This window comes from Rhinoderma darwinii (assembly GCF_050947455.1).
Source record: "Rhinoderma darwinii isolate aRhiDar2 chromosome 5 unlocalized genomic scaffold, aRhiDar2.hap1 SUPER_5_unloc_42, whole genome shotgun sequence".
NCBI classification, from domain to species: domain Eukaryota; kingdom Metazoa; phylum Chordata; class Amphibia; order Anura; family Rhinodermatidae; genus Rhinoderma; species Rhinoderma darwinii.
Window position 1 is genome coordinate 42,920 of NW_027461801.1, and position 21,058 is coordinate 63,977.

Sequence of the window (21,058 nt, forward strand, 5' to 3'; positions counted from 1 at the left end):
CTCTTGTGGCCTCCTGGAGGCAACTAGCTGTGCAAAAAAAAGACAGCCTGGCGGCCGGCTGTTGCAGTGTTGCCCTCTCAGGCAACACTGAGTGACTGACTGAGCCTCACCGTCTTATATAAAGTTCAGACGGAACTTTGCACGTGTCATAGTGGAGCCCTCAGGATTCCAGAGCCAGCTTTCTGACATCATAATGGGGCCTCAGAGATAAAAGCCTGGGCCCAGGCAGTGTTGGTCAGTGCTGCTCAGCAGGCAGCACTGGACTGGACTGGATTACAGCTGATACAAGGTGTGAAGGAACAAGGGGTGGCTGTGGGCATGCACTTGCTGCCGCTGCCAGTGTTTATCTGCATGGCAGCAGGGCATTTGGGCGTTGCCAGGAAGGCGTTTTTATGTAGATTCCTCCTCTTTCAGCACTGCATTGTGGTGCAAGCAAAAGAAGCAAATCCTGTCTGGCTTCCTCTCCGGCCTTTATTCACCTCCCGTGTAGCTGTGAGTGTGTGAGCCTGCAGGGCCCCATGGAATTGCCTAGAAGTAGGCTGAATCGCTGCAAGGGCTGAACAGCAGTATCGGGCAGGCTCGGGCAACGCGCGGCCCGTTCGGGTTATCGCTTCTCGGCCTTTTGGCTAAGATCAAGTGTAGTATCTGTTCTTATCAGTTTAATATCTGATACGTCCCCTATCTGGGGACCATATATTAAATGGATTTTTAGAACAGGGAGATGGAAATAGAGCTTGCTCTGTCCACTCCACGCATTGACCTGGTATTGCAGTATTTCCAGGACCGGTGCACCCTTTCCTTATGTGTTGACTAAAAGCAGATTCCAAAAGTGTTTTTTGTCTTTGCTATTGTTTCTGTCTTTCTGAAGGGATCTCCCCTTTTAATCCCATTATTTCAACACCTGTTGGACAATGCATGAGTGATAATGAGCTCATTGATTAAATGCAATTAATGAATAGATTGCCACCTCTTGTTGTGTGTCGTCTGTGTTTCTGTGTTTCCGGCATTTCACATTGGAACACCTCATTCACCTTCCTTGTCTTCTCTCCGCCCTCCCTTTTAGGTAAGTTAAAGAGCTGCACCTGAGCCAGCCACTGATTGATTGATTGATTGATTGATTGATGCAGCACAACAGTCAAATAGTGGAGTGGAGTAGGGGAACAGCAAACAGCCAATAAAGCAGCCCGCCCGCTCGCCTGCCCGCCACAATGGACCTACCTGTGTACACTAGATGGATGTGATGGAATGTACTGTCGTCCCTACATTTCAAGAAGAAGTAAGAATTGCAGTTGCAACAAAGCCTTGCTTGCCTACAAAGAGAGCAGCAATTTGGATTTGTTACTATGTTACCTAGAAGAATAACAAACTGTGCAAGGATGGAGGTTGTAGGAGCAAGGAGAAGTTGTCTGTAAAGTTGGTGGATGCCTATTTTCCATTTTGCAGTCCCTTGTCTCCCTCTTGTGGCCTCCTGGAGGCAACTAGCTGTGCAAAAAAAAGACAGCCTGGCGGCCGGCTGTTGCAGTGTTGCCCTATCAGGCAACACTGAGTGACTGACTGAGCCTCACCGTCTTATATAAAGTTCAGACGGAACTTTGCACGTGTCATAGTGGAGCCCTCAGGATTCCAGAGCCAGCTTTCTGACATCATAATGGGGCCTCAGAGATAAAAGCCTGGGCCCAGGCAGTGTTGGTCAGTGCTGCTCAGCAGGCAGCACTGGACTGGACTGGATTACAGCTGATACAAGGTGTGAAGGAACAAGGGGTGGCTGTGGGCATGCACTTGCTGCCGCTGCCAGTGTTTATCTGCATGGCAGCAGGGCATTTGGGCGTTGCCAGGAAGGCGTTTTTATGTAGATTCCTCCTCTTTCAGCACTGCATTGTGGTGCAAGCAAAAGAAGCAAATCCTGTCTGGCTTCCTCTCCGGCCTTTATTCACCTCCCGTGTAGCTGTGAGTGTGTGAGCCTGCAGGGCCCCATGGAATTGCCTAGAAGTAGGCTGAATCGCTGCAAGGGCTGAACAGCAGTATCGGGCAGGCTCGGGCAACGCGCGGCCCGTTCGGGTTATCGCTTCTCGGCCTTTTGGCTAAGATCAAGTGTAGTATCTGTTCTTATCAGTTTAATATCTGATACGTCCCCTATCTGGGGACCATATATTAAATGGATTTTTAGAACAGGGAGATGGAAATAGAGCTTGCTCTGTCCACTCCACGCATTGACCTGGTATTGCAGTATTTCCAGGACCGGTGCACCCTTTCCTTATGTGTTGACTAAAAGCAGATTCCAAAAGTGTTTTTTGTCTTTGCTATTGTTTCTGTCTTTCTGAAGGGATCTCCCCTTTTAATCCCATTATTTCAACACCTGTTGGACAATGCATGAGTGATAATGTGCTCATTGATTAAATGCAATTAATGAATAGATTGCCACCTCTTGTTGTGTGTCGTCTGTGTTTCTGTGTTTCCGGCATTTCACATTGGAACACCTCATTCACCTTCCTTGTCTTCTCTCCGCCCTCCCTTTTAGGTAAGTTAAAGAGCTGCACCTGAGCCAGCCACTGATTGATTGATTGATTGATTGATTGATTGATTGATTGATTGATTGATTGATGCAGCACAACAGTCAAATAGTGGAGTGGAGTAGGGGAACAGCAAACAGCCAATAAAGCAGCCCGCCCGCTCGCCTGCCCGCCACAATGGACCTACCTGTGTACACTAGATGGATGTGATGGAATGTACTGTCGTCCCTACATTTCAAGAAGAAGTAAGAATTGCAGTTGCAACAAAGCCTTGCTTGCCTACAAAGAGAGCAGCAATTTGGATTTGTTACTATGTTACCTAGAAGAATAACAAACTGTGCAAGGATGGAGGTTGTAGGAGCAAGGAGAAGTTGTCTGTAAAGTTGGTGGATGCCTATTTTCCATTTTGCAGTCCCTTGTCTCCCTCTTGTGGCCTCCTGGAGGCAACTAGCTGTGCAAAAAAAAGACAGCCTGGCGGCCGGCTGTTGCAGTGTTGCCCTCTCAGGCAACACTGAGTGACTGACTGAGCCTCACCGTCTTATATAAAGTTCAGACGGAACTTTGCACGTGTCATAGTGGAGCCCTCAGGATTCCAGAGCCAGCTTTCTGACATCATAATGGGGCCTCAGAGATAAAAGCCTGGGCCCAGGCAGTGTTGGTCAGTGCTGCTCAGCAGGCAGCACTGGACTGGACTGGATTACAGCTGATACAAGGTGTGAAGGAACAAGGGGTGGCTGTGGGCATGCACTTGCTGCCGCTGCCAGTGTTTATCTGCATGGCAGCAGGGCATTTGGGCGTTGCCAGGAAGGCGTTTTTATGTAGATTCCTCCTCTTTCAGCACTGCATTGTGGTGCAAGCAAAAGAAGCAAATCCTGTCTGGCTTCCTCTCCGGCCTTTATTCACCTCCCGTGTAGCTGTGAGTGTGTGAGCCTGCAGGGCCCCATGGAATTGCCTAGAAGTAGGCTGAATCGCTGCAAGGGCTGAACAGCAGTATCGGGCAGGCTCGGGCAACGCGCGGCCCGTTCGGGTTATCGCTTCTCGGCCTTTTGGCTAAGATCAAGTGTAGTATCTGTTCTTATCAGTTTAATATCTGATACGTCCCCTATCTGGGGACCATATATTAAATGGATTTTTAGAACAGGGAGATGGAAATAGAGCTTGCTCTGTCCACTCCACGCATTGACCTGGTATTGCAGTATTTCCAGGACCGGTGCACCCTTTCCTTATGTGTTGACTAAAAGCAGATTCCAAAAGTGTTTTTTGTCTTTGCTATTGTTTCTGTCTTTCTGAAGGGATCTCCCCTTTTAATCCCATTATTTCAACACCTGTTGGACAATGCATGAGTGATAATGAGCTCATTGATTAAATGCAATTAATGAATAGATTGCCACCTCTTGTTGTGTGTCGTCTGTGTTTCTGTGTTTCCGGCATTTCACATTGGAACACCTCATTCACCTTCCTTGTCTTCTCTCCGCCCTCCCTTTTAGGTAAGTTAAAGAGCTGCACCTGAGCCAGCCACTGATTGATTGATTGATTGATTGATTGATTGATTAATTGATTGATTGATTGATTGATTGATGCAGCACAACAGTCAAATAGTGGAGTGGAGTAGGGGAACAGCAAACAGCCAATAAAGCAGCCCGCCCGCTCGCCTGCCCGCCACAATGGACCTACCTGTGTACACTAGATGGATGTGATGGAATGTACTGTCGTCCCTACATTTCAAGAAGAAGTAAGAATTGCAGTTGCAACAAAGCCTTGCTTGCCTACAAAGAGAGCAGCAATTTGGATTTGTTACTATGTTACCTAGAAGAATAACAAACTGTGCAAGGATGGAGGTTGTAGGAGCAAGGAGAAGTTGTCTGTAAAGTTGGTGGATGCCTATTTTCCATTTTGCAGTCCCTTGTCTCCCTCTTGTGGCCTCCTGGAGGCAACTAGCTGTGCAAAAAAAAGACAGCCTGGCGGCCGGCTGTTGCAGTGTTGCCCTCTCAGGCAACACTGAGTGACTGACTGAGCCTCACCGTCTTATATAAAGTTCAGACGGAACTTTGCACGTGTCATAGTGGAGCCCTCAGGATTCCAGAGCCAGCTTTCTGACATCATAATGGGGCCTCAGAGATAAAAGCCTGGGCCCAGGCAGTGTTGGTCAGTGCTGCTCAGCAGGCAGCACTGGACTGGACTGGATTACAGCTGATACAAGGTGTGAAGGAACAAGGGGTGGCTGTGGGCATGCACTTGCTGCCGCTGCCAGTGTTTATCTGCATGGCAGCAGGGCATTTGGGCGTTGCCAGGAAGGCGTTTTTATGTAGATTCCTCCTCTTTCAGCACTGCATTGTGGTGCAAGCAAAAGAAGCAAATCCTGTCTGGCTTCCTCTCCGGCCTTTATTCACCTCCCGTGTAGCTGTGAGTGTGTGAGCCTGCAGGGCCCCATGGAATTGCCTAGAAGTAGGCTGAATCGCTGCAAGGGCTGAACAGCAGTATCGGGCAGGCTCGGGCAACGCGCGGCCCGTTCGGGTTATCGCTTCTCGGCCTTTTGGCTAAGATCAAGTGTAGTATCTGTTCTTATCAGTTTAATATCTGATACGTCCCCTATCTGGGGACCATATATTAAATGGATTTTTAGAACAGGGAGATGGAAATAGAGCTTGCTCTGTCCACTCCACGCATTGACCTGGTATTGCAGTATTTCCAGGACCGGTGCACCCTTTCCTTATGTGTTGACTAAAAGCAGATTCCAAAAGTGTTTTTTGTCTTTGCTATTGTTTCTGTCTTTCTGAAGGGATCTCCCCTTTTAATCCCATTATTTCAACACCTGTTGGACAATGCATGAGTGATAATGTGCTCATTGATTAAATGCAATTAATGAATAGATTGCCACCTCTTGTTGTGTGTCGTCTGTGTTTCTGTGTTTCCGGCATTTCACATTGGAACACCTCATTCACCTTCCTTGTCTTCTCTCCGCCCTCCCTTTTAGGTAAGTTAAAGAGCTGCACCTGAGCCAGCCACTGATTGATTGATTGATTGATTGATTGATTGATTGATTGATTGATTGATTGATTGATGCAGCACAACAGTCAAATAGTGGAGTGGAGTAGGGGAACAGCAAACAGCCAATAAAGCAGCCCGCCCGCTCGCCTGCCCGCCACAATGGACCTACCTGTGTACACTAGATGGATGTGATGGAATGTACTGTCGTCCCTACATTTCAAGAAGAAGTAAGAATTGCAGTTGCAACAAAGCCTTGCTTGCCTACAAAGAGAGCAGCAATTTGGATTTGTTACTATGTTACCTAGAAGAATAACAAACTGTGCAAGGATGGAGGTTGTAGGAGCAAGGAGAAGTTGTCTGTAAAGTTGGTGGATGCCTATTTTCCATTTTGCAGTCCCTTGTCTCCCTCTTGTGGCCTCCTGGAGGCAACTAGCTGTGCAAAAAAAAGACAGCCTGGCGGCCGGCTGTTGCAGTGTTGCCCTCTCAGGCAACACTGAGTGACTGACTGAGCCTCACCGTCTTATATAAAGTTCAGACGGAACTTTGCACGTGTCATAGTGGAGCCCTCAGGATTCCAGAGCCAGCTTTCTGACATCATAATGGGGCCTCAGAGATAAAAGCCTGGGCCCAGGCAGTGTTGGTCAGTGCTGCTCAGCAGGCAGCACTGGACTGGACTGGATTACAGCTGATACAAGGTGTGAAGGAACAAGGGGTGGCTGTGGGCATGCACTTGCTGCCGCTGCCAGTGTTTATCTGCATGGCAGCAGGGCATTTGGGCGTTGCCAGGAAGGCGTTTTTATGTAGATTCCTCCTCTTTCAGCACTGCATTGTGGTGCAAGCAAAAGAAGCAAATCCTGTCTGGCTTCCTCTCCGGCCTTTATTCACCTCCCGTGTAGCTGTGAGTGTGTGAGCCTGCAGGGCCCCATGGAATTGCCTAGAAGTAGGCTGAATCGCTGCAAGGGCTGAACAGCAGTATCGGGCAGGCTCGGGCAACGCGCGGCCCGTTCGGGTTATCGCTTCTCGGCCTTTTGGCTAAGATCAAGTGTAGTATCTGTTCTTATCAGTTTAATATCTGATACGTCCCCTATCTGGGGACCATATATTAAATGGATTTTTAGAACAGGGAGATGGAAATAGAGCTTGCTCTGTCCACTCCACGCATTGACCTGGTATTGCAGTATTTCCAGGACCGGTGCACCCTTTCCTTATGTGTTGACTAAAAGCAGATTCCAAAAGTGTTTTTTGTCTTTGCTATTGTTTCTGTCTTTCTGAAGGGATCTCCCCTTTTAATCCCATTATTTCAACACCTGTTGGACAATGCATGAGTGATAATGAGCTCATTGATTAAATGCAATTAATGAATAGATTGCCACCTCTTGTTGTGTGTCGTCTGTGTTTCTGTGTTTCCGGCATTTCACATTGGAACACCTCATTCACCTTCCTTGTCTTCTCTCCGCCCTCCCTTTTAGGTAAGTTAAAGAGCTGCACCTGAGCCAGCCACTGATTGATTGATTGATTGATTGATTGATTGATTGATTGATTGATTGATGCAGCACAACAGTCAAATAGTGGAGTGGAGTAGGGGAACAGCAAACAGCCAATAAAGCAGCCCGCCCGCTCGCCTGCCCGCCACAATGGACCTACCTGTGTACACTAGATGGATGTGATGGAATGTACTGTCGTCCCTACATTTCAAGAAGAAGTAAGAATTGCAGTTGCAACAAAGCCTTGCTTGCCTACAAAGAGAGCAGCAATTTGGATTTGTTACTATGTTACCTAGAAGAATAACAAACTGTGCAAGGATGGAGGTTGTAGGAGCAAGGAGAAGTTGTCTGTAAAGTTGGTGGATGCCTATTTTCCATTTTGCAGTCCCTTGTCTCCCTCTTGTGGCCTCCTGGAGGCAACTAGCTGTGCAAAAAAAAGACAGCCTGGCGGCCGGCTGTTGCAGTGTTGCCCTATCAGGCAACACTGAGTGACTGACTGAGCCTCACCGTCTTATATAAAGTTCAGACGGAACTTTGCACGTGTCATAGTGGAGCCCTCAGGATTCCAGAGCCAGCTTTCTGACATCATAATGGGGCCTCAGAGATAAAAGCCTGGGCCCAGGCAGTGTTGGTCAGTGCTGCTCAGCAGGCAGCACTGGACTGGACTGGATTACAGCTGATACAAGGTGTGAAGGAACAAGGGGTGGCTGTGGGCATGCACTTGCTGCCGCTGCCAGTGTTTATCTGCATGGCAGCAGGGCATTTGGGCGTTGCCAGGAAGGCGTTTTTATGTAGATTCCTCCTCTTTCAGCACTGCATTGTGGTGCAAGCAAAAGAAGCAAATCCTGTCTGGCTTCCTCTCCGGCCTTTATTCACCTCCCGTGTAGCTGTGAGTGTGTGAGCCTGCAGGGCCCCATGGAATTGCCTAGAAGTAGGCTGAATCGCTGCAAGGGCTGAACAGCAGTATCGGGCAGGCTCGGGCAACGCGCGGCCCGTTCGGGTTATCGCTTCTCGGCCTTTTGGCTAAGATCAAGTGTAGTATCTGTTCTTATCAGTTTAATATCTGATACGTCCCCTATCTGGGGACCATATATTAAATGGATTTTTAGAACAGGGAGATGGAAATAGAGCTTGCTCTGTCCACTCCACGCATTGACCTGGTATTGCAGTATTTCCAGGACCGGTGCACCCTTTCCTTATGTGTTGACTAAAAGCAGATTCCAAAAGTGTTTTTTGTCTTTGCTATTGTTTCTGTCTTTCTGAAGGGATCTCCCCTTTTAATCCCATTATTTCAACACCTGTTGGACAATGCATGAGTGATAATGTGCTCATTGATTAAATGCAATTAATGAATAGATTGCCACCTCTTGTTGTGTGTCGTCTGTGTTTCTGTGTTTCCGGCATTTCACATTGGAACACCTCATTCACCTTCCTTGTCTTCTCTCCGCCCTCCCTTTTAGGTAAGTTAAAGAGCTGCACCTGAGCCAGCCACTGATTGATTGATTGATTGATTGATTGATTGATTGATTGATTGATTGATTGATTGATTGATTGATTGATTGATTGATGCAGCACAACAGTCAAATAGTGGAGTGGAGTAGGGGAACAGCAAACAGCCAATAAAGCAGCCCGCCCGCTCGCCTGCCCGCCACAATGGACCTACCTGTGTACACTAGATGGATGTGATGGAATGTACTGTCGTCCCTACATTTCAAGAAGAAGTAAGAATTGCAGTTGCAACAAAGCCTTGCTTGCCTACAAAGAGAGCAGCAATTTGGATTTGTTACTATGTTACCTAGAAGAATAACAAACTGTGCAAGGATGGAGGTTGTAGGAGCAAGGAGAAGTTGTCTGTAAAGTTGGTGGATGCCTATTTTCCATTTTGCAGTCCCTTGTCTCCCTCTTGTGGCCTCCTGGAGGCAACTAGCTGTGCAAAAAAAAGACAGCCTGGCGGCCGGCTGTTGCAGTGTTGCCCTCTCAGGCAACACTGAGTGACTGACTGAGCCTCACCGTCTTATATAAAGTTCAGACGGAACTTTGCACGTGTCATAGTGGAGCCCTCAGGATTCCAGAGCCAGCTTTCTGACATCATAATGGGGCCTCAGAGATAAAAGCCTGGGCCCAGGCAGTGTTGGTCAGTGCTGCTCAGCAGGCAGCACTGGACTGGACTGGATTACAGCTGATACAAGGTGTGAAGGAACAAGGGGTGGCTGTGGGCATGCACTTGCTGCCGCTGCCAGTGTTTATCTGCATGGCAGCAGGGCATTTGGGCGTTGCCAGGAAGGCGTTTTTATGTAGATTCCTCCTCTTTCAGCACTGCATTGTGGTGCAAGCAAAAGAAGCAAATCCTGTCTGGCTTCCTCTCCGGCCTTTATTCACCTCCCGTGTAGCTGTGAGTGTGTGAGCCTGCAGGGCCCCATGGAATTGCCTAGAAGTAGGCTGAATCGCTGCAAGGGCTGAACAGCAGTATCGGGCAGGCTCGGGCAACGCGCGGCCCGTTCGGGTTATCGCTTCTCGGCCTTTTGGCTAAGATCAAGTGTAGTATCTGTTCTTATCAGTTTAATATCTGATACGTCCCCTATCTGGGGACCATATATTAAATGGATTTTTAGAACAGGGAGATGGAAATAGAGCTTGCTCTGTCCACTCCACGCATTGACCTGGTATTGCAGTATTTCCAGGACCGGTGCACCCTTTCCTTATGTGTTGACTAAAAGCAGATTCCAAAAGTGTTTTTTGTCTTTGCTATTGTTTCTGTCTTTCTGAAGGGATCTCCCCTTTTAATCCCATTATTTCAACACCTGTTGGACAATGCATGAGTGATAATGAGCTCATTGATTAAATGCAATTAATGAATAGATTGCCACCTCTTGTTGTGTGTCGTCTGTGTTTCTGTGTTTCCGGCATTTCACATTGGAACACCTCATTCACCTTCCTTGTCTTCTCTCCGCCCTCCCTTTTAGGTAAGTTAAAGAGCTGCACCTGAGCCAGCCACTGATTGATTGATTGATTGATTGATTGATTGATTGATTGATTGATTGATTGATTGATGCAGCACAACAGTCAAATAGTGGAGTGGAGTAGGGGAACAGCAAACAGCCAATAAAGCAGCCCGCCCGCTCGCCTGCCCGCCACAATGGACCTACCTGTGTACACTAGATGGATGTGATGGAATGTACTGTCGTCCCTACATTTCAAGAAGAAGTAAGAATTGCAGTTGCAATAAAGCCTTGCTTGCCTACAAAGAGAGCAGCAATTTGGATTTGTTACTATGTTACCTAGAAGAATAACAAACTGTGCAAGGATGGAGGTTGTAGGAGCAAGGAGAAGTTGTCTGTAAAGTTGGTGGATGCCTATTTTCCATTTTGCAGTCCCTTGTCTCCCTCTTGTGGCCTCCTGGAGGCAACTAGCTGTGCAAAAAAAAGACAGCCTGGCGGCCGGCTGTTGCAGTGTTGCCCTCTCAGGCAACACTGAGTGACTGACTGAGCCTCACCGTCTTATATAAAGTTCAGACGGAACTTTGCACGTGTCATAGTGGAGCCCTCAGGATTCCAGAGCCAGCTTTCTGACATCATAATGGGGCCTCAGAGATAAAAGCCTGGGCCCAGGCAGTGTTGGTCAGTGCTGCTCAGCAGGCAGCACTGGACTGGACTGGATTACAGCTGATACAAGGTGTGAAGGAACAAGGGGTGGCTGTGGGCATGCACTTGCTGCCGCTGCCAGTGTTTATCTGCATGGCAGCAGGGCATTTGGGCGTTGCCAGGAAGGCGTTTTTATGTAGATTCCTCCTCTTTCAGCACTGCATTGTGGTGCAAGCAAAAGAAGCAAATCCTGTCTGGCTTCCTCTCCGGCCTTTATTCACCTCCCGTGTAGCTGTGAGTGTGTGAGCCTGCAGGGCCCCATGGAATTGCCTAGAAGTAGGCTGAATCGCTGCAAGGGCTGAACAGCAGTATCGGACAGGCTCGGGCAACGCGCGGCCCGTTCGGGTTATCGCTTCTCGGCCTTTTGGCTAAGATCAAGTGTAGTATCTGTTCTTATCAGTTTAATATCTGATACGTCCCCTATCTGGGGACCATATATTAAATGGATTTTTAGAACAGGGAGATGGAAATAGAGCTTGCTCTGTCCACTCCACGCATTGACCTGGTATTGCAGTATTTCCAGGACCGGTGCACCCTTTCCTTATGTGTTGACTAAAAGCAGATTCCAAAAGTGTTTTTTGTCTTTGCTATTGTTTCTGTCTTTCTGAAGGGATCTCCCCTTTTAATCCCATTATTTCAACACCTGTTGGACAATGCATGAGTGATAATGAGCTCATTGATTAAATGCAATTAATGAATAGATTGCCACCTCTTGTTGTGTGTCGTCTGTGTTTCTGTGTTTCCGGCATTTCACATTGGAACACCTCATTCACCTTCCTTGTCTTCTCTCCGCCCTCCCTTTTAGGTAAGTTAAAGAGCTGCACCTGAGCCAGCCACTGATTGATTGATTGATTGATTGATTGATTGATTGATTGATTGATTGATTGATTGATTGATTGATTGATTGATTGATTGATGCAGCACAACAGTCAAATAGTGGAGTGGAGTAGGGGAACAGCAAACAGCCAATAAAGCAGCCCGCCCGCTCGCCTGCCCGCCACAATGGACCTACCTGTGTACACTAGATGGATGTGATGGAATGTACTGTCGTCCCTACATTTCAAGAAGAAGTAAGAATTGCAGTTGCAACAAAGCCTTGCTTGCCTACAAAGAGAGCAGCAATTTGGATTTGTTACTATGTTACCTAGAAGAATAACAAACTGTGCAAGGATGGAGGTTGTAGGAGCAAGGAGAAGTTGTCTGTAAAGTTGGTGGATGCCTATTTTCCATTTTGCAGTCCCTTGTCTCCCTCTTGTGGCCTCCTGGAGGCAACTAGCTGTGCAAAAAAAAGACAGCCTGGCGGCCGGCTGTTGCAGTGTTGCCCTCTCAGGCAACACTGAGTGACTGACTGAGCCTCACCGTCTTATGTAAAGTTCAGACGGAACTTTGCACGTGTCATAGTGGAGCCCTCAGGATTCCAGAGCCAGCTTTCTGACATCATAATGGGGCCTCAGAGATAAAAGCCTGGGCCCAGGCAGTGTTGGTCAGTGCTGCTCAGCAGGCAGCACTGGACTGGACTGGATTACAGCTGATACAAGGTGTGAAGGAACAAGGGGTGGCTGTGGGCATGCACTTGCTGCCGCTGCCAGTGTTTATCTGCATGGCAGCAGGGCATTTGGGCGTTGCCAGGAAGGCGTTTTTATGTAGATTCCTCCTCTTTCAGCACTGCATTGTGGTGCAAGCAAAAGAAGCAAATCCTGTCTGGCTTCCTCTCCGGCCTTTATTCACCTCCCGTGTAGCTGTGAGTGTGTGAGCCTGCAGGGCCCCATGGAATTGCCTAGAAGTAGGCTGAATCGCTGCAAGGGCTGAACAGCAGTATCGGGCAGGCTCGGGCAACGCGCGGCCCGTTCGGGTTATCGCTTCTCGGCCTTTTGGCTAAGATCAAGTGTAGTATCTGTTCTTATCAGTTTAATATCTGATACGTCCCCTATCTGGGGACCATATATTAAATGGATTTTTAGAACAGGGAGATGGAAATAGAGCTTGCTCTGTCCACTCCACGCATTGACCTGGTATTGCAGTATTTCCAGGACCGGTGCACCCTTTCCTTATGTGTTGACTAAAAGCAGATTCCAAAAGTGTTTTTTGTCTTTGCTATTGTTTCTGTCTTTCTGAAGGGATCTCCCCTTTTAATCCCATTATTTCAACACCTGTTGGACAATGCATGAGTGATAATGAGCTCATTGATTAAATGCAATTAATGAATAGATTGCCACCTCTTGTTGTGTGTCGTCTGTGTTTCTGTGTTTCCGGCATTTCACATTGGAACACCTCATTCACCTTCCTTGTCTTCTCTCCGCCCTCCCTTTTAGGTAAGTTAAAGAGCTGCACCTGAGCCAGCCACTGATTGATTGATTGATTGATTGATTGATTGATTGATTGATTGATTGATTGATGCAGCACAACAGTCAAATAGTGGAGTGGAGTAGGGGAACAGCAAACAGCCAATAAAGCAGCCCGCCCGCTCGCCTGCCCGCCACAATGGACCTACCTGTGTACACTAGATGGATGTGATGGAATGTACTGTCGTCCCTACATTTCAAGAAGAAGTAAGAATTGCAGTTGCAACAAAGCCTTGCTTGCCTACAAAGAGAGCAGCAATTTGGATTTGTTACTATGTTACCTAGAAGAATAACAAACTGTGCAAGGATGGAGGTTGTAGGAGCAAGGAGAAGTTGTCTGTAAAGTTGGTGGATGCCTATTTTCCATTTTGCAGTCCCTTGTCTCCCTCTTGTGGCCTCCTGGAGGCAACTAGCTGTGCAAAAAAAAGACAGCCTGGCGGCCGGCTGTTGCAGTGTTGCCCTCTCAGGCAACACTGAGTGACTGACTGAGCCTCACCGTCTTATATAAAGTTCAGACGGAACTTTGCACGTGTCATAGTGGAGCCCTCAGGATTCCAGAGCCAGCTTTCTGACATCATAATGGGGCCTCAGAGATAAAAGCCTGGGCCCAGGCAGTGTTGGTCAGTGCTGCTCAGCAGGCAGCACTGGACTGGACTGGATTACAGCTGATACAAGGTGTGAAGGAACAAGGGGTGGCTGTGGGCATGCACTTGCTGCCGCTGCCAGTGTTTATCTGCATGGCAGCAGGGCATTTGGGCGTTGCCAGGAAGGCGTTTTTATGTAGATTCCTCCTCTTTCAGCACTGCATTGTGGTGCAAGCAAAAGAAGCAAATCCTGTCTGGCTTCCTCTCCGGCCTTTATTCACCTCCCGTGTAGCTGTGAGTGTGTGAGCCTGCAGGGCCCCATGGAATTGCCTAGAAGTAGGCTGAATCGCTGCAAGGGCTGAACAGCAGTATCGGGCAGGCTCGGGCAACGCGCGGCCCGTTCGGGTTATCGCTTCTCGGCCTTTTGGCTAAGATCAAGTGTAGTATCTGTTCTTATCAGTTTAATATCTGATACGTCCCCTATCTGGGGACCATATATTAAATGGATTTTTAGAACAGGGAGATGGAAATAGAGCTTGCTCTGTCCACTCCACGCATTGACCTGGTATTGCAGTATTTCCAGGACCGGTGCACCCTTTCCTTATGTGTTGACTAAAAGCAGATTCCAAAAGTGTTTTTTGTCTTTGCTATTGTTTCTGTCTTTCTGAAGGGATCTCCCCTTTTAATCCCATTATTTCAACACCTGTTGGACAATGCATGAGTGATAATGAGCTCATTGATTAAATGCAATTAATGAATAGATTGCCACCTCTTGTTGTGTGTCGTCTGTGTTTCTGTGTTTCCGGCATTTCACATTGGAACACCTCATTCACCTTCCTTGTCTTCTCTCCGCCCTCCCTTTTAGGTAAGTTAAAGAGCTGCACCTGAGCCAGCCACTGATTGATTGATTGATTGATTGATTGATTGATTGATTGATTGATTGATTGATTGATTGATTGATGCAGCACAACAGTCAAATAGTGGAGTGGAGTAGGGGAACAGCAAACAGCCAATAAAGCAGCCCGCCCGCTCGCCTGCCCGCCACAATGGACCTACCTGTGTACACTAGATGGATGTGATGGAATGTACTGTCGTCCCTACATTTCAAGAAGAAGTAAGAATTGCAGTTGCAACAAAGCCTTGCTTGCCTACAAAGAGAGCAGCAATTTGAATTTGTTACTATGTTACCTAGAAGAATAACAAACTGTGCAAGGATGGAGGTTGTAGGAGCAAGGAGAAGTTGTCTGTAAAGTTGGTGGATGCCTATTTTCCATTTTGCAGTCCCTTGTCTCCCTCTTGTGGCCTCCTGGAGGCAACTAGCTGTGCAAAAAAAAGACAGCCTGGCGGCCGGCTGTTGCAGTGTTGCCCTCTCAGGCAACACTGAGTGACTGACTGAGCCTCACCGTCTTATATAAAGTTCAGACGGAACTTTGCACGTGTCATAGTTGAGCCCTCAGGATTCCAGAGCCAGCTTTCTGACATCATAATGGGGCCTCAGAGATAAAAGCCTGGGCCCAGGCAGTGTTGGTCAGTGCTGCTCAGCAGGCAGCACTGGACTGGACTGGATTACAGCTGATACAAGGTGTGAAGGAACAAGGGGTGGCTGTGGGCATGCACTTGCTGCCGCTGCCAGTGTTTATCTGCATGGCAGCAGGGCATTTGGGCGTTGCCAGGAAGGCGTTTTTATGTAGATTCCTCCTCTTTCAGCACTGCATTGTGGTGCAAGCAAAAGAAGCAAATCCTGTCTGGCTTCCTCTCCGGCCTTTATTCACCTCCCGTGTAGCTGTGAGTGTGTGAGCCTGCAGGGCCCCATGGAATTGCCTAGAAGTAGGCTGAATCGCTGCAAGGGCTGAACAGCAGTATCGGGCAGGCTCGGGCAACGCGCGGCCCGTTCGGGTTATCGCTTCTCGGCCTTTTGGCTAAGATCAAGTGTAGTATCTGTTCTTATCAGTTTAATATCTGATACGTCCCCTATCTGGGGACCATATATTAAATGGATTTTTAGAACAGGGAGATGGAAATAGAGCTTGCTCTGTCCACTCCACGCATTGACCTGGTATTGCAGTATTTCCAGGACCGGTGCACCCTTTCCTTATGTGTTGACTAAAAGCAGATTCCAAAAGTGTTTTTTGTCTTTGCTATTGTTTCTGTCTTTCTGAAGGGATCTCCCCTTTTAATCCCATTATTTCAACACCTGTTGGACAATGCATGAGTGATAATGAGCTCATTGATTAAATGCAATTAATGAATAGATTGCCACCTCTTGTTGTGTGTCGTCTGTGTTTCTGTGTTTCCGGCATTTCACATTGGAACACCTCATTCACCTTCCTTGTCTTCTCTCCGCCCTCCCTTTTAGGTAAGTTAAAGAGCTGCACCTGAGCCAGCCACTGATTGATTGATTGATTGATTGATTGATTGATTGATTGATTGATTGATTGATTGATTGATGCAGCACAACAGTCAAATAGTGGAGTGGAGTAGGGGAACAGCAAACAGCCAATAAAGCAGCCCGCCCGCTCGCCTGCCCGCCACAATGGACCTACCTGTGTACACTAGATGGATGTGATGGAATGTACTGTCGTCCCTACATTTCAAGAAGAAGTAAGAATTGCAGTTGCAACAAAGCCTTGCTTGCCTACAAAGAGAGCAGCAATTTGGATTTGTTACTATGTTACCTAGAAGAATAACAAACTGTGCAAGGATGGAGGTTGTAGGAGCAAGGAGAAGTTGTCTGTAAAGTTGGTGGATGCCTATTTTCCATTTTGCAGTCCCTTGTCTCCCTCTTGTGGCCTCCTGGAGGCAACTAGCTGTGCAAAAAAAAGACAGCCTGGCGGCCGGCTGTTGCAGTGTTGCCCTCTCAGGCAACACTGAGTGACTGACTGAGCCTCACCGTCTTATATAAAGTTCAGACGGAACTTTGCACGTGTCATAGTGGAGCCCTCAGGATTCCAGAGCCAGCTTTCTGACATCATAATGGGGCCTCAGAGATAAAAGCCTGGGCCCAGGCAGTGTTGGTCAGTGCTGCTCAGCAGGCAGCACTGGACTGGACTGGATTACAGCTGATACAAGGTGTGAAGGAACAAGGGGTGGCTGTGGGCATGCACTTGCTGCCGCTGCCAGTGTTTATCTGCATGGCAGCAGGGCATTTGGGCGTTGCCAGGAAGGCGTTTTTATGTAGATTCCTCCTCTTTCAGCACTGCATTGTGGTGCAAGCAAAAGAAGCAAATCCTGTCTGGCTTCCTCTCCGGCCTTTATTCACCTCCCGTGTAGCTGTGAGTGTGTGAGCCTGCAGGGCCCCATGGAATTGCCTAGAAGTAGGCTGAATCGCTGCAAGGGCTGAACAGCAGTATCGGGCAGGCTCGGGCAACGCGCGGCCCGTTCGGGTTATCGCTTCTCGGCCTTTTGGCTAAGATCAAGTGTAGTATCTGTTCTTATCAGTTTAATATCTGATACGTCCCCTATCTGGGGACCATATATTAAATGGATTTTTAGAACAGGGAGATGGAAATAGAGCTTGCTCTGTCCACTCCACGCATTGACCTGGTATTGCAGTATTTCCAGGACCGGTGCACCCTTTCCTTATGTGTTGACTAAAAGCAGATTCCAAAAGTGTTTTTTGTCTTTGCTATTGTTTCTGTCTTTCTGAAGGGATCTCCCCTTTTAATCCCATTATTTCAACACCTGTTGGACAATGCATGAGTGATAATGAGCTCATTGATTAAATGCAATTAATGAATAGATTGCCACCTCTTGTTGTGTGTCGTCTGTGTTTCTGTGTTTCCGGCATTTCACATTGGAACACCTCATTCACCTTCCTTGTCTTCTCTCCGCCCTCCCTTTTAGGTAAGTTAAAGAGCTGCACCTGAGCCAGCCACTGATTGATTGATTGATTGATTGATTGATTGATTGATTGATTGATTGATGCAGCACAACAGTCAAATAGTGGAGTGGAGTAGGGGAACAGCAAACAGCCAATAAAGCAGCCCGCCCGCTCGCCTGCCCGCCACAATGGACCTACCTGTGTACACTAGATGGATGTGATGGAATGTACTGTCGTCCCTACATTTCAAGAAGAAGTAAGAATTGCAGTTGCAACAAAGCCTTGCTTGCCTACAAAGAGAGCAGCAATTTGGATTTGTTACTATGTTACCTAGAAGAATAACAAACTGTGCAAGGATGGAGGTTGTAGGAGCAAGGAGAAGTTGTCTGTAAAGTTGGTGGATGCCTATTTTCCATTTTGCAGTCCCTTGTCTCCCTCTTGTGGCCTCCTGGAGGCAACTAGCTGTGCAAAAAAAAGACAGCCTGGCGGCCGGCTGTTGCAGTGTTGCCCTATCAGGCAACACTGAGTGACTGACTGAGCCTCACCGTCTTATATAAAGTTCAGACGGAACTTTGCACGTGTCATAGTGGAGCCCTCAGGATTCCAGAGCCAGCTTTCTGACATCATAATGGGGCCTCAGAGATAAAAGCCTGGGCCCAGGCAGTGTTGGTCAGTGCTGCTCAGCAGGCAGCACTGGACTGGACTGGATTACAGCTGATACAAGGTGTGAAGGAACAAGGGGTGGCTGTGGGCATGCACTTGCTGCCGCTGCCAGTGTTTATCTGCATGGCAGCAGGGCATTTGGGCGTTGCCAGGAAGGCGTTTTTATGTAGATTCCTCCTCTTTCAGCACTGCATTGTGGTGCAAGCAAAAGAAGCAAATCCTGTCTGGCTTCCTCTCCGGCCTTTATTCACCTCCCGTGTAGCTGTGAGTGTGTGAGCCTGCAGGGCCCCATGGAATTGCCTAGAAGTAGGCTGAATCGCTGCAAGGGCTGAACAGCAGTATCGGGCAGGCTCGGGCAACGCGCGGCCCGTTCGGGTTATCGCTTCTCGGCCTTTTGGCTAAGATCAAGTGTAGTATCTGTTCTTATCAGTTTAATATCTGATACGTCCCCTATCTGGGGACCATATATTAAATGGATTTTTAGAACAGGGAGATGGAAATAGAGCTTGCTCTGTCCACTCCACGCATTGACCTGGTATTGCAGTATTTCCAGGACCGGTGCACCCTTTCCTTATGTGTTGACTAAAAGCAGATTCCAAAAGTGTTTTTTGTCTTTGCTATTGTTTCTGTCTTTCTGAAGGGATCTCCCCTTTTAATCCCATTATTTCAACACCTGTTGGACAATGCATGAGTGATAATGTGCTCATTGATTAAATGCAATTAATGAATAGATTGCCACCTCTTGTTGTGTGTCGTCTGTGTTTCTGTGTTTCCGGCATTTCACATTGGAACACCTCATTCACCTTCCTTGTCTTCTCTCCGCCCTCCCTTTTAGGTAAGTTAAAGAGCTGCACCTGAGCCAGCCACTGATTGATTGATTGATTGATTGATTGATTGATTGATTGATTGATTGATTGATTGATGCAGCACAACAGTCAAATAGTGGAGTGGAGTAGGGGAACAGCAAACAGCCAATAAAGCAGCCCGCCCGCTCGCCTGCCCGCCACAATGGACCTACCTGTGTACACTAGATGGATGTGATGGAATGTACTGTCGTCCCTACATTTCAAGAAGAAGTAAGAATTGCAGTTGCAACAAAGCCTTGCTTGCCTACAAAGAGAGCAGCAATTTGGATTTGTTACTATGTTACCTAGAAGAATAACAAACTGTGCAAGGATGGAGGTTGTAGGAGCAAGGAGAAGTTGTCTGTAAAGTTGGTGGATGCCTATTTTCCATTTTGCAGTCCCTTGTCTCCCTCTTGTGGCCTCCTGGAGGCAACTAGCTGTGCAAAAAAAAGACAGCCTGGCGGCCGGCTGTTGCAGTGTTGCCCTCTCAGGCAACACTGAGTGACTGACTGAGCCTCACCGTCTTATATAAAGTTCAGACGGAACTTTGCACGTGTCATAGTGGAGCCCTCAGGATTCCAGAGCCAGCTTTCTGACATCATAATGGGGCCTCAGAGATAAAAGCCTGGGCCCAGGCAGTGTTGGTCAGTGCTGCTCAGCAGGCAGCACTGGACTGGACTGGATTACAGCTGATACAAGGTGTGAAGGAACAAGGGGTGGCTGTGGGCATGCACTTGCTGCCGCTGCCAGTGTTTATCTGCATGGCAGCAGGGCATTTGGGCGTTGCCAGGAAGGCGTTTTTATGTAGATTCCTCCTCTTTCAGCACTGCATTGTGGTGCAAGCAAAAGAAGCAAATCCTGTCTGGCTTCCTCTCCGGCCTTTATTCACCTCCCGTGTAGCTGTGAGTGTGTGAGCCTGCAGGGCCCCATGGAATTGCCTAGAAGTAGGCTGAATCGCTGCAAGGGCTGAACAGCAGTATCGGGCAGGCGCAACGCGCGGCCCGTTCGGGTTATCGCTTCTCGGCCTTTTGGCTAAGATCAAGTGTAGTATCTGTTCTTATCAGTTTAATATCTGATACGTCCCCTATCTGGGGACCATATATTAAATGGATTTTTAGAACAGGGAGATGGAAATAGAGCTTGCTCTGTCCACTCCACGCATTGACCTGGTATTGCAGTATTTCCAGGACCGGTGCACCCTTTCCTTATGTGTTGACTAAAAGCAGATTCCAAAAGTGTTTTTTGTCTTTGCTATTGTTTCTGTCTTTCTGAAGGGATCTCCCCTTTTAATCCCATTATTTCAACACCTGTTGGACAATGCATGAGTGATAATGAGCTCATTGATTAAATGCAATTAATGAATAGATTGCCACCTCTTGTTGTGTGTCGTCTGTGTTTCTGTGTTTCCGGCATTTCACATTGGAACACCTCATTCACCTTCCTTGTCTTCTCTCCGCCCTCCCTTTTAGGTAAGTTAAAGAGCTGCACCTGAGCCAGCCACTTGATTGATTGATTGATTGATTGATTGATTGATTGATTGATTGATTGATTGATTGATTGATGCAGCACAACAGTCAAATAGTGGAGTGGAGTAGGGGAACAGCAAACAGCCAATAAAGCAGCCCGCCCGCTCGCCTGCCCGCCACAATGGACCTACCTGTGTACACTAGATGGATGTGATGGAATGTACTGTCGTCCCTACATTTCAAGAAGAAGTAAGAATTGCAGTTGCAATAAAGCCTTGCTTGCCTACAAAGAGAGCAGCAATTTGGATTTGTTACTATGTTACCTAGAAGAATAACAAACTGTGCAAGGATGGAGGTTGTAGGAGCAAGGAGAAGTTGTCTGTAAAGTTGGTGGATGCCTATTTTCCATTTTGCAGTCCCTTGTCTCCCTCTTGTGGCCTCCTGGAGGCAACTAGCTGTGCAAAAAAAAGACAGCCTGGCGGCCGGCTGTTGCAGTGTTGCCCTCTCAGGCAACACTGAGTGACTGACTGAGCCTCACCGTCTTATATAAAGTTCAGACGGAACTTTGCACGTGTCATAGTGGAGCCCTCAGGATTCCAGAGCCAGCTTTCTGACATCATAATGGGGCCTCAGAGATAAAAGCCTGGGCCCAGGCAGTGTTGGTCAGTGCTGCTCAGCAGGCAGCACTGGACTGGACTGGATTACAGCTGATACA

The 21,058-nt window shown here is 47.8% G+C and overlaps 14 non-coding genes across 14 annotated transcripts; all 14 read left to right on the forward strand.

Annotated features, from left to right (window-relative positions):
- Nucleotides 1–606: 606 nt before the first annotated feature.
- LOC142693281 (U2 spliceosomal RNA) lies at nt 607–797 on the forward strand. Its single transcript, XR_012861639.1, has one exon. It is a non-coding gene; the product is annotated as a U2 spliceosomal RNA (small nuclear RNA).
- A 1,264-nt stretch (nt 798–2,061) lies between these two features.
- Nucleotides 2,062–2,252, forward strand: LOC142693293 (U2 spliceosomal RNA). Its single transcript, XR_012861650.1, has one exon. It is a non-coding gene; the product is annotated as a U2 spliceosomal RNA (small nuclear RNA).
- A 1,288-nt stretch (nt 2,253–3,540) lies between these two features.
- On the forward strand, nt 3,541–3,731 carry LOC142693305 (U2 spliceosomal RNA). The gene has a single exon (XR_012861661.1). It is a non-coding gene; the product is annotated as a U2 spliceosomal RNA (small nuclear RNA).
- A 1,296-nt stretch (nt 3,732–5,027) lies between these two features.
- Nucleotides 5,028–5,218, forward strand: LOC142693317 (U2 spliceosomal RNA). Its single transcript, XR_012861672.1, has one exon. It is a non-coding gene; the product is annotated as a U2 spliceosomal RNA (small nuclear RNA).
- Nucleotides 5,219–6,510: 1,292 nt separating this feature from the next.
- On the forward strand, nt 6,511–6,701 carry LOC142693329 (U2 spliceosomal RNA). Its single transcript, XR_012861683.1, has one exon. It is a non-coding gene; the product is annotated as a U2 spliceosomal RNA (small nuclear RNA).
- Nucleotides 6,702–7,985: 1,284 nt separating this feature from the next.
- Nucleotides 7,986–8,176, forward strand: LOC142693342 (U2 spliceosomal RNA). The gene has a single exon (XR_012861695.1). It is a non-coding gene; the product is annotated as a U2 spliceosomal RNA (small nuclear RNA).
- A 1,312-nt stretch (nt 8,177–9,488) lies between these two features.
- LOC142693354 (U2 spliceosomal RNA) lies at nt 9,489–9,679 on the forward strand. Its single transcript, XR_012861706.1, has one exon. It is a non-coding gene; the product is annotated as a U2 spliceosomal RNA (small nuclear RNA).
- Nucleotides 9,680–10,971: 1,292 nt separating this feature from the next.
- Nucleotides 10,972–11,162, forward strand: LOC142693366 (U2 spliceosomal RNA). The gene has a single exon (XR_012861717.1). It is a non-coding gene; the product is annotated as a U2 spliceosomal RNA (small nuclear RNA).
- A 1,316-nt stretch (nt 11,163–12,478) lies between these two features.
- On the forward strand, nt 12,479–12,669 carry LOC142693380 (U2 spliceosomal RNA). The gene has a single exon (XR_012861728.1). It is a non-coding gene; the product is annotated as a U2 spliceosomal RNA (small nuclear RNA).
- Nucleotides 12,670–13,957: 1,288 nt separating this feature from the next.
- Nucleotides 13,958–14,148, forward strand: LOC142693392 (U2 spliceosomal RNA). Its single transcript, XR_012861739.1, has one exon. It is a non-coding gene; the product is annotated as a U2 spliceosomal RNA (small nuclear RNA).
- A 1,300-nt stretch (nt 14,149–15,448) lies between these two features.
- On the forward strand, nt 15,449–15,639 carry LOC142693404 (U2 spliceosomal RNA). The gene has a single exon (XR_012861750.1). It is a non-coding gene; the product is annotated as a U2 spliceosomal RNA (small nuclear RNA).
- Nucleotides 15,640–16,935: 1,296 nt separating this feature from the next.
- On the forward strand, nt 16,936–17,126 carry LOC142693416 (U2 spliceosomal RNA). Its single transcript, XR_012861761.1, has one exon. It is a non-coding gene; the product is annotated as a U2 spliceosomal RNA (small nuclear RNA).
- Nucleotides 17,127–18,410: 1,284 nt separating this feature from the next.
- Nucleotides 18,411–18,601, forward strand: LOC142693428 (U2 spliceosomal RNA). The gene has a single exon (XR_012861772.1). It is a non-coding gene; the product is annotated as a U2 spliceosomal RNA (small nuclear RNA).
- Nucleotides 18,602–19,889: 1,288 nt separating this feature from the next.
- LOC142693431 (U2 spliceosomal RNA) lies at nt 19,890–20,080 on the forward strand. The gene has a single exon (XR_012861773.1). It is a non-coding gene; the product is annotated as a U2 spliceosomal RNA (small nuclear RNA).
- Nucleotides 20,081–21,058: the final 978 nt, after the last annotated feature.